Source organism: Pomacea canaliculata, linkage group LG7, assembly GCF_003073045.1.
Source record: "Pomacea canaliculata isolate SZHN2017 linkage group LG7, ASM307304v1, whole genome shotgun sequence".
In the NCBI taxonomy this organism is placed as follows: domain Eukaryota; kingdom Metazoa; phylum Mollusca; class Gastropoda; order Architaenioglossa; family Ampullariidae; genus Pomacea; species Pomacea canaliculata.
Window position 1 is genome coordinate 1,816,933 of NC_037596.1, and position 15,130 is coordinate 1,832,062.

The following is a 15,130-nucleotide window of genomic DNA, read 5'->3' on the forward strand; positions in this document are numbered from 1 at the left end:
CATCTGACAATCAGATGCAATAAAGTGGACGAATTTTTCATTTTACGACTACTTTTAGTTATCTCCTACATCAGCAGAAAACAAACGATCTTTTTCGTTGTAATAATTCTAGCTAAACTTACTAAGCTTGTTTTGTTTTGTGTTCTTATTTACATTTTAAAAATGAATATATAAAGAACTGATATCTTTATTTGCCATGTTGCTCAGAGTTGAGTGGTCTTGGGCTTAGGCATGGCTTCCAGATGGTCTTGTCTACAATCGCTCAGGTTTTTGTTGTCTGAGGATGTGACGATTGTCACGACAATAATATGTTAGTGCGTCGTACATTTTTTTCTTTCACTTCAATTTATTTTGTGTTCTAAATTACAAATCTTCCAGGACCTTTACGACTTTACCGTGAAAAAATCAAATAATAACGAAATTGTTCTACAGTTTTCGATCGTTTTTGATCGTTGTCGCCAAAAACTAACCCCGTGTCTTCACAAGTTGTCTCACCACATTTATAGCCGAGACATTGCGAGAAGACAAGCAGCAAGAATAATGGCAGTCATCGCAGTTTGTGAATTGTCTTATTTGCTCAGACTTCTCCCACGCAAGTGTAACATTGCTTCGAGTCCTGTCGCGCTAAAATAATTGTCGAGAACAACAGCAAGAGCAATAACAACAAAACTATGAATAATAACATCACTTTTAAGATAATTGATTGAGTCAGTTCATTTTTAAGCTAAACAGGGTCAACCAATTATAAACTGTTCATGTTTAGGTAAGTAAATACTACGATATATTGCCGACCTCCTACAGATACAGGCAGACAGAAATACACTGATTAAACGAAAGCACTAACCTGTGGAATATATCTTCTTTTTATCCTCCGAAGATTCGTTTGTGTAGCTTTAAACAATATGAACTGAAACTAAGATTTGTTTGATAATCTGAAATAAAATGCTGATTATAAAAACATTGATGATAAAGACTAGTGTCTGACCAGTTTCTTCGATTCATATCACATAAATTACACTTGTTTTCAATAAATTTCTTGTTGTTGAATTTCCCTCTTTTAATGCACTTTATGATCTTAATAAATAATAAGTTTTAATTCCTTATTTTTGACGGTATGCTCAAACAAATATCACTCACCCTGTCTCATCATCTCCCTCTCTCTTTTCATTCACACCCGCACACAGACGCACACATATGATATACTTTCTCTGTACCAGCTATAGGATACTTGTGTAAAACCACTTGCCAAGTCCTCAAGAAGACAGAGAGGTAGTGGGGCGGGGGGAGATTGGCCTTCTCCACATTAGAAGCCTACATTTGAAAAGCAGAAAAAAGTATGGGGAAAAAATGTCATTGAAACAGTTTGAAAAACAACGAAGCTAAGCTTCAAGCAGGAAACAATTTATCAAAAATCCCACACGGTGCAATATCACTGATCATTTTGTCATTAATATCACATTAATCCTTATTACAATTAAACATTATACAGCCAGTTAAATAGTAAAGGTGTTCTTCAAGTATTGGATTCATTGGAACGGTAGAGCCTACACTTTCCTTAAGATACCTATTCTCTATTGAACGGTTGTGAGGTCAGATCACAATTCATCTGCCTGACAGTCCCACACACTAACTGCAGAGTTGATTGTCAGCATAAAATAAGTACTACTCTATGTTTTCTCTAGCAGTATGATCCATGATACAGATGAAGAAAGCTGGAACACTACCCGCTTCAACTCTGAGACTATAGAACTGTGCATCACTCCAGTCATGAGTATTTTCATCTAACCCTATACAGAAGAAATAAACAACGTATTGCCACCAACCAAGATTTAGTTTTAACTTTAACTTCTGCTTGTAACTTTATCGTTGGCTACTCCTACTTATTCATGTTAAAGAAAAGCTTATCTTTTGTTTTTTTTAAAATAAAGTTCATGGACTTCTTTCGTTCAATAACGGAATAGATTGTCTGATTACAACTCAAAATAAATCAAGCTCTTTGCATTTGTAGTAAAAAGATATTTTTATGTCTCTCTCTCTATAAATATATACTAACAGGTTATGATTTATTTTAATCTTTCGGTTTGAATAAACATATTCGAAAGACCATGACAGTTTCAAACAATATAGAAGTGGCGATGTTTCAGTCCTTGTTATCGTGTTTGCCATGTGACCAGACAAGTGGAAGCGGATGTCGATGGACCAGAGATAAAGTAAAGAGTGTTTACCAGCGGTCTGTCCATACATGGTGAAAAATATTGAGAGCTTAGAAGTGTTTTGTCTTTGTTGTCCAAAGTTTCTTCTGCCTGACCCCAAATCACTAAAACAGGCACCCATTACGACCATCTATCTTAAGATTAGTTTCTTGTGTACTTTCTTTTATTACTTTCATTAAAAACATTAATACAGTGCTGTAGTAAAACAAAATAAATAAAATAACCCGCTATGCGTAGAACCTAGGTGGGATTGATATTTCAACCTCTAGTCATAGAGAATGACTGTTTCATTAGCTTTTTTAATACACCAACAGAACTATAGATTGGGTAATTGGTATTAACATACGGTCGTTCTTAGTTTTTCATTCTCACACCAAATTAAGCCAAGATAAGAAAAATACATTTTGTGTAAACAGTTCTTTAAATGGCTCTTGAGGCCACATCTTACAATCACACAACCTACAATTCTGTGAAGACCGCGTAAATGGATGGAGATGTCTGTGATCTTGATAAAAGCCTGACACTAAGGGCTGAGGCCAACATCCGTCAACACTTGTAAAAGAGAGACAAGCAGGATGTGTCTGTGTTGATGTTGATGTCTTCGCTTCCTAAAACGAGGGAGCTTGGGTGTAGCATAGAAAGTCTGATTTCTTCAACTTCAAAGTCAAGTGGAACTTCAAGTGGAACTTCAAATACAAAGTCAAGTGGAAACACGCGTGTGCTTTTGCTTCAAATCGCTTTTTTTTACTTTTTGCTTGAACTACTTCTAGTAAAAACTGTAGTAACACATGCAGGTATGACACACACCTACACACAAGTACATATACAAGTAGAGAAACAATACACTCGAAGGTAATAGAATTACGGATGTAGTTTTCTTATCCCGACAACCATGGTTAGGAACATATTTACATAGTTACATAGTTACATAGGTCAGAACTATAGCTTTCTAGCAGTGATATTTCTCTTTTCAACCTCTTTAAATATCCTCAGTATTTATTTCTATAAAGTAGTGCATTCTGTGTTACTTGTTGTCTTTGTTATCGTGTAGTGTTTACAGGTAAACTGGAATGCGACACCTGCAAACAAGATTCTTCAGTAAATTGGGGGTTGCGATGCTTTTGCTAGAAATGGATTTGAATTGATGTTTGTAGCGCAGGAAACTGATCTCTCCACAAATATCAGGAGACTGGTATGCTCTGTTTCTTTAGTTTATATGTTTACAAGAGACTGTCGGGCCGAATCATAAAAAAAAGTAAAGCTGTTCACTTCAAATTAGCCTTCTCAGGTCCTGTCCATGACAACTCTACAGCACTGTGTTGTTGTGGTAAAATTAATAATAATAATAATAATAATAACAACAACAACAAGAAATGTGATTTACATATACAGAATCCCGCTCTCAAAAGTAGATGTACTATGCGTTTGAGAAAATCAGGAGACATTGTGAGAATATTTCCCTACAGCCATTTAGGACTAAAAAGTCATGTTAAAAGACAGTTGTTGTTTGTTTTGTTTTGTTTTCAAATCGACTGCTGATTTTTACTAGCGTCCACAATGCTAAGTGTGTGTGTGAGAGAGAGAGTGTGTCCAGTCACTTAATCCCCGACACTTAATCCCCTAGACTTTTAATCCCTAAGCACCTCATCCCCAGACACTTAATCCCCAAACTAAACCCTTAACTATAAAAATTGTGAGGTCAACGAAAATTCAATTACAATTCAAATAATTATTTTCATCTAAACATCACAATAAGTTTTACAATTAAAATAAATATCGAAACACATTAATAATATTTTTAATCATGCTATTAACTTCAACGTCATTTGAACATCTACAACATTAGTTAAAGTTCATATAAGCTAGTAAATTCAATGTTCTTCAACAATATGATATGAAAATTGTTCTTAAGTGCTCGCGAGGTAATTTTTGTTAATCAATATGAAGTCAGCGAAATATTTAATTGAAATTCAAATAATTATTTTCATATAAACATCACAATAGTTTTTATAGTTAAGAGCTTAGTTTAGGGATTAAGTGCTTAGGGATTAAAAGTCTAGGGGATTAAGTGTCGGGGATTAAGTGTCTGGGGATTAAGTGACTGGGAATCGAGAGAGAGAGAAAGGGTGGGTGCGTATGTCTTGGTATTTTACAAACATGATTTGAGAAAGATTGTTGGGTTTTGTTCGATAACTCTGTTCTGAAGTGTTGTTAAGTCGGCAAATACCGCCCTAGCAACAGTTTTAAACTGTACTATAAATAGTAAGAGGAACTAAGTACTTAAAGTTCAGACTTTGTAATTGTTTTTTTCCTGTTTTTCTTGTCGCTGTAAAAGTGAGCGGATGTAGATAAGCTGAGGATGTAGTGAAAATCATGTGTCAGAAGTCAGGCCTTCTACGGCGCACGATACTGAGAATAGTTCAGTGGCTCTTTTACCAGTAAAGTCAGGTTTTTAATTAATTGATTAAAAAAACATCAGATATTATCATTATTAACTCCACCACCACCACCGCCCTCATCACTGTCACTACCTCCCCCACCATCACCAGTCTACTCTCACTGTACCAGTCTGTGGTTGTGGATGTTGACTACAGTCTCATGGCTTCAGGTGGGAAACATTCGGCGATCGCTCGTTTGTTACCTTAACGGTTTGACAGTTTGGACAGGTTGTTACGTGATGCGGGAGATATCCATTAATGTTAATTGTTTTTGTTTTGTTCCAGCTGTTGCTGCTGTTGTTGTCCAAGAAGTCTGTCACATCCTGAGTAGTGACGCCCTGACGAGGAGGTAGAGCTGTGAATTCCTAGCAAAATTCGGTGACTGTTTTAGTCATCTTGACGAATGTGTTGAAAGTAGTGTCATTAAAAAAATTAACTTCAGCGAAAAAGAAAGATTGGTCTTTTTTTCTGTTAGGATCCTTGTTGAGTGGCTGTAACAGAGTCAAGGAGAGCACAACCTGTAGAAGCCTGTGTCGTGACGACGAGTCCAAAGCAGTTGCCTCACAGTTTCCTCTCTGTCAGCTGCAGCTGTCTGTGATGTAGCTTGTAGTACCTTTATGAACCCTTAGCAGCTGTGGTTACTTCGTGAATACACGTTCACAGTGTTTTATTCTCCACTTCATGCTCTTTACTGCTAGAATGGGGAGCGGAGAGAATCATTGCAAGCCTTTCATTAACCTCGTACATGCTAATTTTTTTTGAGATTTTAACTCCATTGAAGTAATTTATTGTTGTTTTCTTTTTTTGCATAATCAGGGGTGTACGTGAATTAAATTTGTATTTTTCAGTTAACTTTGGGGCGGGGGGGGGGGTGAAAGTTAATTTTAATTTGATTTAGAATCTTGTAAGTGAGTACAAGTCCTGCTGTAGAGGTTGTATTAAGCTTTCACTGCTTCAACTCGATGGCGGCGTAATTGGTTTCCTGTTGAGAGGTCGTTGTGTTTCGGGCGACACTGAGTGAAGTCCAGCTCCGTGTACAAGAGACCTTCCTCCGGAACTGTCACAGTCTGTGTCGTGTGGCCCTGGCCTCCTGGTGACAACAGGCAATGACTATGTTATAATAAAAATTCTAAAGCAAGCAATTCTGCAAAAAGAAAAAAAATGGAAAATAATGTCTTATTTTTCGAAAAAAAAATGTTCTAAGATTTTGAACTTTATCGTTGTAAATGGCATCGAAAATGCAAGGTGAAAATAAAAAAGTTGAAGCGCAATCATTCGTCTTTTGTGATTGGACAAAAATGTTTCTGTGGTGTATGTTATAGACAAAACTTATCTCCAAACACATACACACATATGTTGTCACTACATTCCTGTTCATCTGTTTATGTGTTGTAATAAGACAAACGCACATGCCGATATTTTCCCACCTGGAGGAAGTGAGTGGTATCGCCCGTGTTAGATCTGCCGTGGTGCGGACTGCCATCGGTGATGTGTTGAAGGTTTACAACCTTGTGAGTCGACAGTCCTAGAGTAGCATCATCAGTGGGATATGAATTTTTTCGGCATGCATGCCTTGCATCTGTCATCACACTGATGTTTGATCTTGGATCTGTCATCACACCATCACACCTAGCGGGTGCGACGAGCTCCAGACGACAGTATGTCTGTTGGCACAGCCCAAAGTGATGATCAGCACATGCCCATCCATTGTTGAATTATTCAATTCGAGAGAAGAGGTGCACGATACTGAATGTGCATGAACTTGATCAATAACATCCTTCACCTTGTCGTGTTTACTAACAAACAAACATGTTTCTTTCTTGCATGGGTACATTACATATTCCACTATCTTGACTGCAGGGAATCTGAGGACTTTCACCGCTCAAGAAATTATCCAGTAGACAGGACACAAAAGCAGACCTAGACTTATATGTTTTAGCCCAAGTTCAAACTTATCATTAAATACTATTCTTGCTTCTTCATCATTAAAAAAACAAGCGTGTATCTTTTGTTACAGCATTATACTCGTAGGTTTTAACAGTGTCGTTCGTCAAAGTTTTCTTGCTGCGTTTCTTCAGTGGCTGTGGGTTTTTCTCCATTGTAGACCTGTCACACTGGGAGAATCAGCCTCTTGTTTGCACCACACTCTCTCCTCTCTACGGTCTACGTGTGCATTCCACCCAAGTTTTGAGTGCGAGGTTCATGTAGGCTAGTGTTCACACTGTAGTATTATTGTATTTTCAGTTGTGATGTATACTGTGCTTTAAAATTCAGTTGTCTTTGTGTTTGTGTCATTTCCGCTGTTAACTTTTTCTCCCTTATTTATTTTTTTGAAAACAAGCCCACTTCGACATCGGGCTTTACCCGTGCGTGAGCCAGAACGCGTGGAAGGGAAGAATATTAACGTGTAAGTAGTCTTGTACACGTAGGTAGGCCGCTGGTCACGTGACCCCCTGCTCGCCGGTCCCAACCCTGGCTGCTGCACACAAGGCTGCCGCACGCTCGCTCAGCGGGGTCACGTGTTCACACATCGACGACGTGAAGAGGGTGCAGGGTGACGGTTGACACAATGGCGGACAGTAGCTCGAAAGCGACAAGGACGAAGAACGAAAAACGTCAAGAGTGATAAGTCGATTCAAATTTGTATTTTCTATGTTTGTCTTTCTTTTCGCAGTCAGTCTTGTTGTTTAACCTTCTGTTTCATGTATCTTGTCAAGTTGTCATATACCATCCTCCTTAGTGCCAAAGTAATGTCGCTTACGGGTTACATGGATTTGAACTCAAATACAGACAATAAGAAGAAAAAAGAAAATAACATTTATATTTTAATGTATATTCTAAAATCATTTGTGTTTCTTTGGTACTTTATGTTTTTTTTTTACATCGTGTAAATAATTTTATTTTGTAAATTTCTAATTGACTTTCTTTCCGATTAGTGAATTCCCTGTGACATTCAGTTACAATCATCCATTTGTTTTTACTGCCAGTAAATAAAACTTGTAGTTTTAAAAATTTATACCACGTAAATGTTTTGAAAATGCGCTTTAAGATGGAGTATCACAGATAATTGTGTATGTTGTAATTTAATAGATATCAACTTTAAAAATACCGGTCGAAATTTTATTCGCGGCAATCAGCGCTTAAGATAAGCAAACAAAGTAAAGATATGGTCAATGGTACTATAAGCTCTTCTAAAGCCTGCCTGCTCTTCTAGAAGCTTTTCTTTTGTTTCTGCCCATCTTGACAATCTCTTATTCAATATATCTGTGTAAATTTTACTAATAACACTAGTTAGTGCCACTCTATAATGTTCTGGTTTGTTTATGTTTCCTTTTTTATGTATTGGTAGTATGATAGATGTGTGCCATTCGCATGGGAAAGTGCCTTTCTCGAATAAAATGTTGAACAGTTTTAGCAAAAAGTCAAGAATAGCTTCATTGGAGTTTTGTAACATTTCACTAATAATTTTGTCCGTACCTGCACTTTTTCAGCACTTGGTCTACTGGTAGCAACCACACTTCTCCATATGTACTGACTGAGCTTTAGGAAACGTGGAATAAAGAGGCTTGAAGGTTTATTTCAATTGTTTCTGCGGTGTCTCATCGAGCTGTGTGTGTATGTATGCGTATGAGTGTGTGTTTGTGAAAAAATAGAGATATTTCGTGCATCTGCAACTTAATGTGCGTTTGTCTTATTACAACACATAAACAGAGGAAGAGGAATGTAGTGACAACATATGTGTGTATGTGTTTGGAGATAAGTTGTTTGTCTATAGCAGCAATCAAAGACACATTTTTTCAAATCACAAAAGACAAATGATTGCGGTTCACCTTTTTTATTTTCACCTTGCATTTTCGATGCCATTGACAACGATAAAGTTCAAAATCTTAGAACACTTTTTTCGAAAAATTTGACATTATTTTCACTCTTTTTCTTTTTGTAGAATTGTTTGCTTTAGAATTGCTTGTGGGGTAAAAGACCTTACAAATATTGACTCATATTAAATATGCTTTTATCGCCACATTGCAGTGCCTTAAGGGATGTAAGATAAACTGTCATAATTTTGGTCACTTTTGTTGTAATATTCTACAGATTTTCAAGTGTAAGCAAAACATTAGCAGGATTGTGTGCCATGACACAGTCAAAGTGACAGTAGACGTTGACAGATATTTTATTTAGCCGATGACCAAGGTGTTCCATCAGGTGAATAAACTCTGCACACACAATGTAAGTTCCATGAAAAGAAAACAGGATGAACATCAAATAAAAGAATAAAAAACAAAGAAATAGCTTAAAATGTCTTTTATTGACTTTGAATATGCAAACTAACAATGTCAGATTCATGTCAATATGTCTTCGCAATGAAATTATTATTCTGTACATTGCATATTTTAATATATTGTAGACTACATTAGATAGTAACATTATATTATGTATACATGTATTTTATGCATATAGTTTCAGCTTGAGGTTTTATAATGCAAAAAATGTAAATACATATAATTAAATTGCAGCAAGAATGACAGACCTGGTGATTTCTAAATGAAGATAGATATGTGTGTCTCAATGATGCTTTAATACCTTTATGCTGGTTGGTCAGTGCCGGATTCAAAGTCTGCGCCTACTTCGGTTTACCTGATAACAGTCATTGTCAGACGGTATATAAATGTAAATGTAGACTGATGTTAATTAAAAATTGTGTTAAAAACATCATGACAATACTTTTATGCAACAAAATCAGTGTTAGTCAAGCTGTGAATTTGCAACAGGATTAATGAAAGTTTACGATAACATCTACATTCTTCTACAAGATGTTAAATATACCAAGTTTGAAACACACATAGCAACAAATTTTATCTTTTTTACAAAGTGTGTTAACATTATATTTTTCTGATATATTCAGATAGGTAAGTAGGATATACTTATTACTTCTACTTGGAGCATGGGCCAACCTTCCACTCATAGATTGATCCATGCCAAAATCCATCTACCCAACAGTTGCAGGTAGGAGTGTACCGTTTAGTTCCCTCAACCACAATCTGTGAGCAACAGAAAAGCAGAAAAACCTGGTATAGGTATGGGAGATACGAGCTTAGCGACAAATCACAATAAGATATCATAAGCAATAAGACATTTAATGTCTTTAGACACCTTGAGAATTCTCTTTTCTGTATCATTGAGATTTAAATTTGCAAAAAGGACAAACATAACAACATTGCATAAAATACGCATTTTGCGAATGAATACTATGAAATATTTTCGTAAAGGCTAATACAAAGCATTAAACATTCTTGTCTTTGTCCTAAAGGATGTAGTATTGCTAAAGTGATAACCAGGTAAGATAGCAGTCGATGTGTCAGGTGCCATTGGAAATTTAATAAATGAACTATAAATGTTAATAAATTTTCAAAATTTATTTAATCTGAACAGTAAGCAATGCTGTCCGTGGTAATCAGTTGTTATATCTACCGCAGTTAGCGTAAATGCTGTGATGTGATTCAAGAAATGTGTCCACAAAATAAAATAAATCTTGCAGAAATATTGTTGTAATGTTGAGCCATGTCGACTACAACTATGACTTCTATCATGGTACAATCATGTCAAAATATTTTGGCCCAGAATGGAAAAATACAGGACTGACAGCGTGGCTACCGTTAAAGCTCAAGGGCGCAGTCTTAGACATATATATTTATATGTATATATTATCATCGTACTTTAAGCTCAGATTGTTCGTGTACTGTGCCGACATATATACATATGGCAGTCACGCATGGCAACTGCGAGCCATCATCGGCTACCTGCAGATGGCGTGTTACCATGGTATGGATCACATAATTACGAAATTAATTATCATTTATATCTTGGGGTCTTATTGACAAAAGGATCGTAAATAGAAGTCACTAAGTTTAGAAAGCAAACACTACAGTTCTATTTTATCTTATCGAGATGCCATCCGGATTGATAGTTAGTAAGGTCAGACCTGATTCTCAGTGAGCACAATTCACCAATGTCATCTGTTGTAACATAGAATTCATCTATACTACCTCTCTCAAAGATTTCGCCTTCCTTAAATAATTTCATTTCTGCGGAAGATCCGTGACTTCCATGGAGAGTAATAAAGATACCGGCGTCTGTTCCCGCGTTATGCTCGTCCGATGTATAAGTTGTAATCGTCCATCGGACCCCTAGAGAAATAAAACACACCAACGAATATGTTAAAATTCGCTTCTTCCATATCGTTCCATTTACTGTTCAAGTGTATAGCTTCAGACGTTCCCCTCCTAACATAGAGGATGACATAGACATTGGAGTGTGTAGCCGCATCAGGTATCTTCAATGTATACACAATTAACTTCCACCAAGTAACAAAAAAAAAAACAACAACAACAACAACAAAATGAATCTTACATTCATTATCTATCTTTTCTGTTTTTCCCTCACTCCAAGCCCCAATTTTTTTTCACACATTAAGCTGCAGATGCACGAAATAAAAACTAAAAGTGAGTCTTACATTCATTATCTATCTTTTCTGTTTTTCCCTCCCCCCCCCCACAATTTTTTTCCTGACAGAAATATTTCTGCTTGTGTACTGTAAGTGTTTTTGTGTACTCTTAATATACATTACAATCACTGTTACCATGAACACCAAAACCTTGAATGAAGCAGAGCAGAAAGACGAGAGGCCACATCCTGTTGCTCCCACTTGACGCCAGCGGCTCCACTTGTAGAAACTTTCTAAAGACAGTCTGTGATAACAAATATATATACTTACTACAAATTTTACTTTCGGTCATGTGACTTCATCAATATTTCTATTGCATTTGAGAACAAAATCACACAGATGGTTTGTGTATAAAATAGAAAGAAAGCTAAAAAGGTTATTTGCCATATAAAAACATACTCTTCCCGTATCATTTTCACATTATAATCTGAGTGCGGCAGCATCGACAATAATTGCAGTAGTAAAAAAGACGGTGGTATTAGTGGTATCAGTGCCCAGAGCTCGTATCACATGAAAATTAACTTGCATTATATTTGTTATTGCAACGAGAGGCGATGACAATATGATGTGGCTAAAACAGATGGTGCCAACAATACTGCACACATCAGCTTAAGATCTCAAAATATATGTTCCTTTTCTTTTTATTCTATACTTTTATGTCATGCGTTTCCAGCAGTTGTTCTCATCATCAACCATTGTGCGCGTACGATAATATAAACGATGAAGGAATGTGTGTTTCTTGAACTTTCTCCTTCTTTTTATATGTTTTATATAGGTGTCACGGATACTTTAACACATGTCCATTACTTCTCAACTCTATCTGACCTTTACACGTTTCTCCGTTTCAGAGGCCCTGTCTGTTAACTACAGACTTACAGACACAAAAAGGAGTGTTCTCGCTCATATAAATTAAATTAGACCCAAGTTTTAGTCATAAAAATAATGATGTTCCACGTCACAAAAGGTCATAAATATAATCACCTTCGACTTCTAAATATATGAGTGGAAATTTTCTCTCCACGAATCTGAAGGACAATATTTTTATACTCACTATTTTGCACTATCCATTGCATGGTATTCCTCTCACAAAAAGAACTCGTCAAAGAGTTGCACGGGAGTATTTTGTCCTAAAGTTTGTCTCAATTCTTATGTGTTATAGCTTCATCTCGTAACTATCTTCTTGATCACACAAATCTGATCAGAGGCTGGCACTGCAGGGCCGCCGAGAGCCAGCCCGGGCCCCGGGACAGACGACCTCTCCGGGCCCCTTGTACTTGTAATCGTAAATTATTTTCCCAGTATATAATGTATGTTTACAATTCGAATCTCAATATCTACACTCAAACTCAACTTCTGCATGTGTAATGCTTGGGTGTTCTGTCCTTAGACCTTTCTTTAAAAGAAAAAGAAAAGGAGAAGAAGAAAGAAAAATCCAGTGACCAAGGCCGGGCCCCCTTGACAACCGCGGGCCGGGTACACCAGTCCCCCCTGTCCCCCCCTCTCGTCAGGCCTGGCTGGCAGAATAACTGTTTATTTGAAATGTGTATATCTAAAGGGTCCTCTATATTATATCAGAATAATTTTTACTTGAATTAGAGTATCTTTTCAGCATCTAAAATTATTTCTTCTGTGAAAATTTCAATTACTCTATCATCTGACGAGGACTGTGTAACATTTTATAAGTTGTAAACCGTAAAAGAAAACTTCCAATCAGGATCAAGGATTTGCAACGGATCTAGATTATAACAACAATTTGGTTATAAACAGGAGTTTCACTGCATTCTAGTATGTGATCACTATAAGAATGAAAGAAAATTATAAGTTGCTAATTCTTGTTTTCAACATATAAAAACAGTTAAACTTAATAGTAACTTGTGGTCCCATAAACGAAAGTTGTGTGAAAACTTAACTAGTTTATAAAAAAATGCGTTAATCCAGTGAACACTCTGTGCCGCGTCTTATATAATATAAAATCTGATCAATGCGTACGTGTCATCTACGGTGTCACCGATCACCGCAACTAAAAAATATATCCATGGTATTCATATTGCCATGGCATAGCGTCGCACGAACTGTTTCATCCTACACTTTGTGCGAGTTTGTTGCCTGTCTCGCGGTAAGTCGCTGCGATCTGCGCGGTTCGGACACGATAGGGACTGTCATTTCTGGTACTGTCATCTGACACCACAGACACTGTTACTTCTGGCACCACAGGCATTGTCACAAGAGTTCTGTGGTGATGGTTTGGAAGAGTAGCATACCACCTGGCGTTTCCTCTTCACTGTCGTCATCCTGAAGGTATGGCGCCTCCCGCAGTTGAATGTCCTTTATCTTGGAGTATACCAAATGATCGTCTAGGTACACAAGAAGGACTGAAATTAAACAGTTCGGCATGGTGGTCTGCATTAACCTCTGGAAAGTGGCTGGTGTGGACGTCAGACCCATTGGCATCCTGGAACGGGCGTGTTGCCAGCGGCCCTAGCCAGTCCTTTTGTTGACAATGTCTTCTCAAGATGAGCTTCATGCACGGCTGCCTGTACTGCCTGCGCCACATCTGCGGTAGAGTCCATTATCCGATCAAGGACGTTCTTCCCTAGCAGAAGCGACACGCGCCTCCTGCGCTCACTTGTGACCACATCGACCAGGTCCTTGACCACCAGGATAGGAACGTCCTCAGACGCTGGCCGTAAACATGTCCACCACCGCCACTCCTGAGTTTGTTTTAGCTGTAAGTCCTGTATGTGCCCTCGTGCCCACTCGTCAGTGACCGTCGTTACCTCACTGCCGGTGTCGAGCAACGCCATCACTCAACTGCCATAAATGACAACCTCCGCCGTCGGACACTTTCCAGTCAGGCCAGCTACACTTTATTTCCCTGTCATCCTGTTACGGACGACGGGGGCAGTCACTTTCCCTGACCGGTCGGGCTGCAGTCCTCCGAGATGGTGTCAATCGCCGCCACTTCGACGCTCTGCGCCGCCTTCTACCTCGCCTACTTAAATTCTGGAGCTTCGCGGCGTATTCGTCGACCACCTCATCACGTTGCTGTGGCACTGATGTCGACATCTTTCCGTTCGCCGTACGCCTCCACTAGGACACCCAAGATCTTTCTCGGCGTATCTCTTGCGTCATGCGGAAGCATCAACACTCGACGTCTGGCAGGTCCCTCCAGCGAGCTCAAGATGTAACCACGAGCCGCATTCTGACACATCGGGTTATGGCGAGAGCTAACTCGACCTCTGTTTCAATCTCGTCGACACTCGTTGGTCCACCGGCAAACTACTGAAAGCGGACTAACTAGTATGCTCGTAGAGCCTCTGCCCACCCAACGGATAGCATCATGGTCCTCTCTATGTACTAATCTTCTGTCGTGGGCTTCTGCCCGTGATGAACAAATGTTTCTTTTTGTTCAGCAGTGCTTTTAGGCCCTTGGTCACCCAAGGTTTGTTGTTAGGATAAACATACACTGCCTTGATGGACTGGTGCAATCAACACTATTTTACTCCTAACTGTTTGTTAAATGTCTGTATGGGTATGTGAGCAAAGACAAATTTCTGTCCTCCTGGGCAGACAATAAAGTCTGTTTTGATTTGATTTTGATTTGAAATACAGACGAATGTAAAGGAGACCTTTTTTGCTTTATCACCCAATCTTTCTTTCAAAGTGGTTGAAAAAAATGTACAAATCTTGTCACCAGGACTGGAAAAAAACCAGCTCTAAGCCTACTACCGGTATAACACGATCTCGAAATTTATTTGCATCTGGTCTTGTTTGGAAGTGCAAGAAGAACAAGTTTAAGTTTTATTATGTTGCTATTCGCCTAATATTCTGCTGCACATTTGAGTATGCTTATTTTAGGCACCATTTAATGTACTCTATTTCAAGTATTTGTATTGTGGAGGATTAAGGAATGAGGTCTGTTATCGAAATAAGGAAATGTCCCACGCTATGACTAAGCCTACAAACAGCATGGCAAC

General features: G+C 38.0%; 1 protein-coding gene across 9 annotated transcripts in view; it reads right to left on the minus strand.

The window, feature by feature from the left end:
- LOC112569471 (A disintegrin and metalloproteinase with thrombospondin motifs adt-1-like) overlaps positions 1–15,130 on the minus strand; it is a 595,732-nt gene that overhangs the window by 473,922 nt on the left and 106,680 nt on the right. The window lies entirely within an intron of this gene.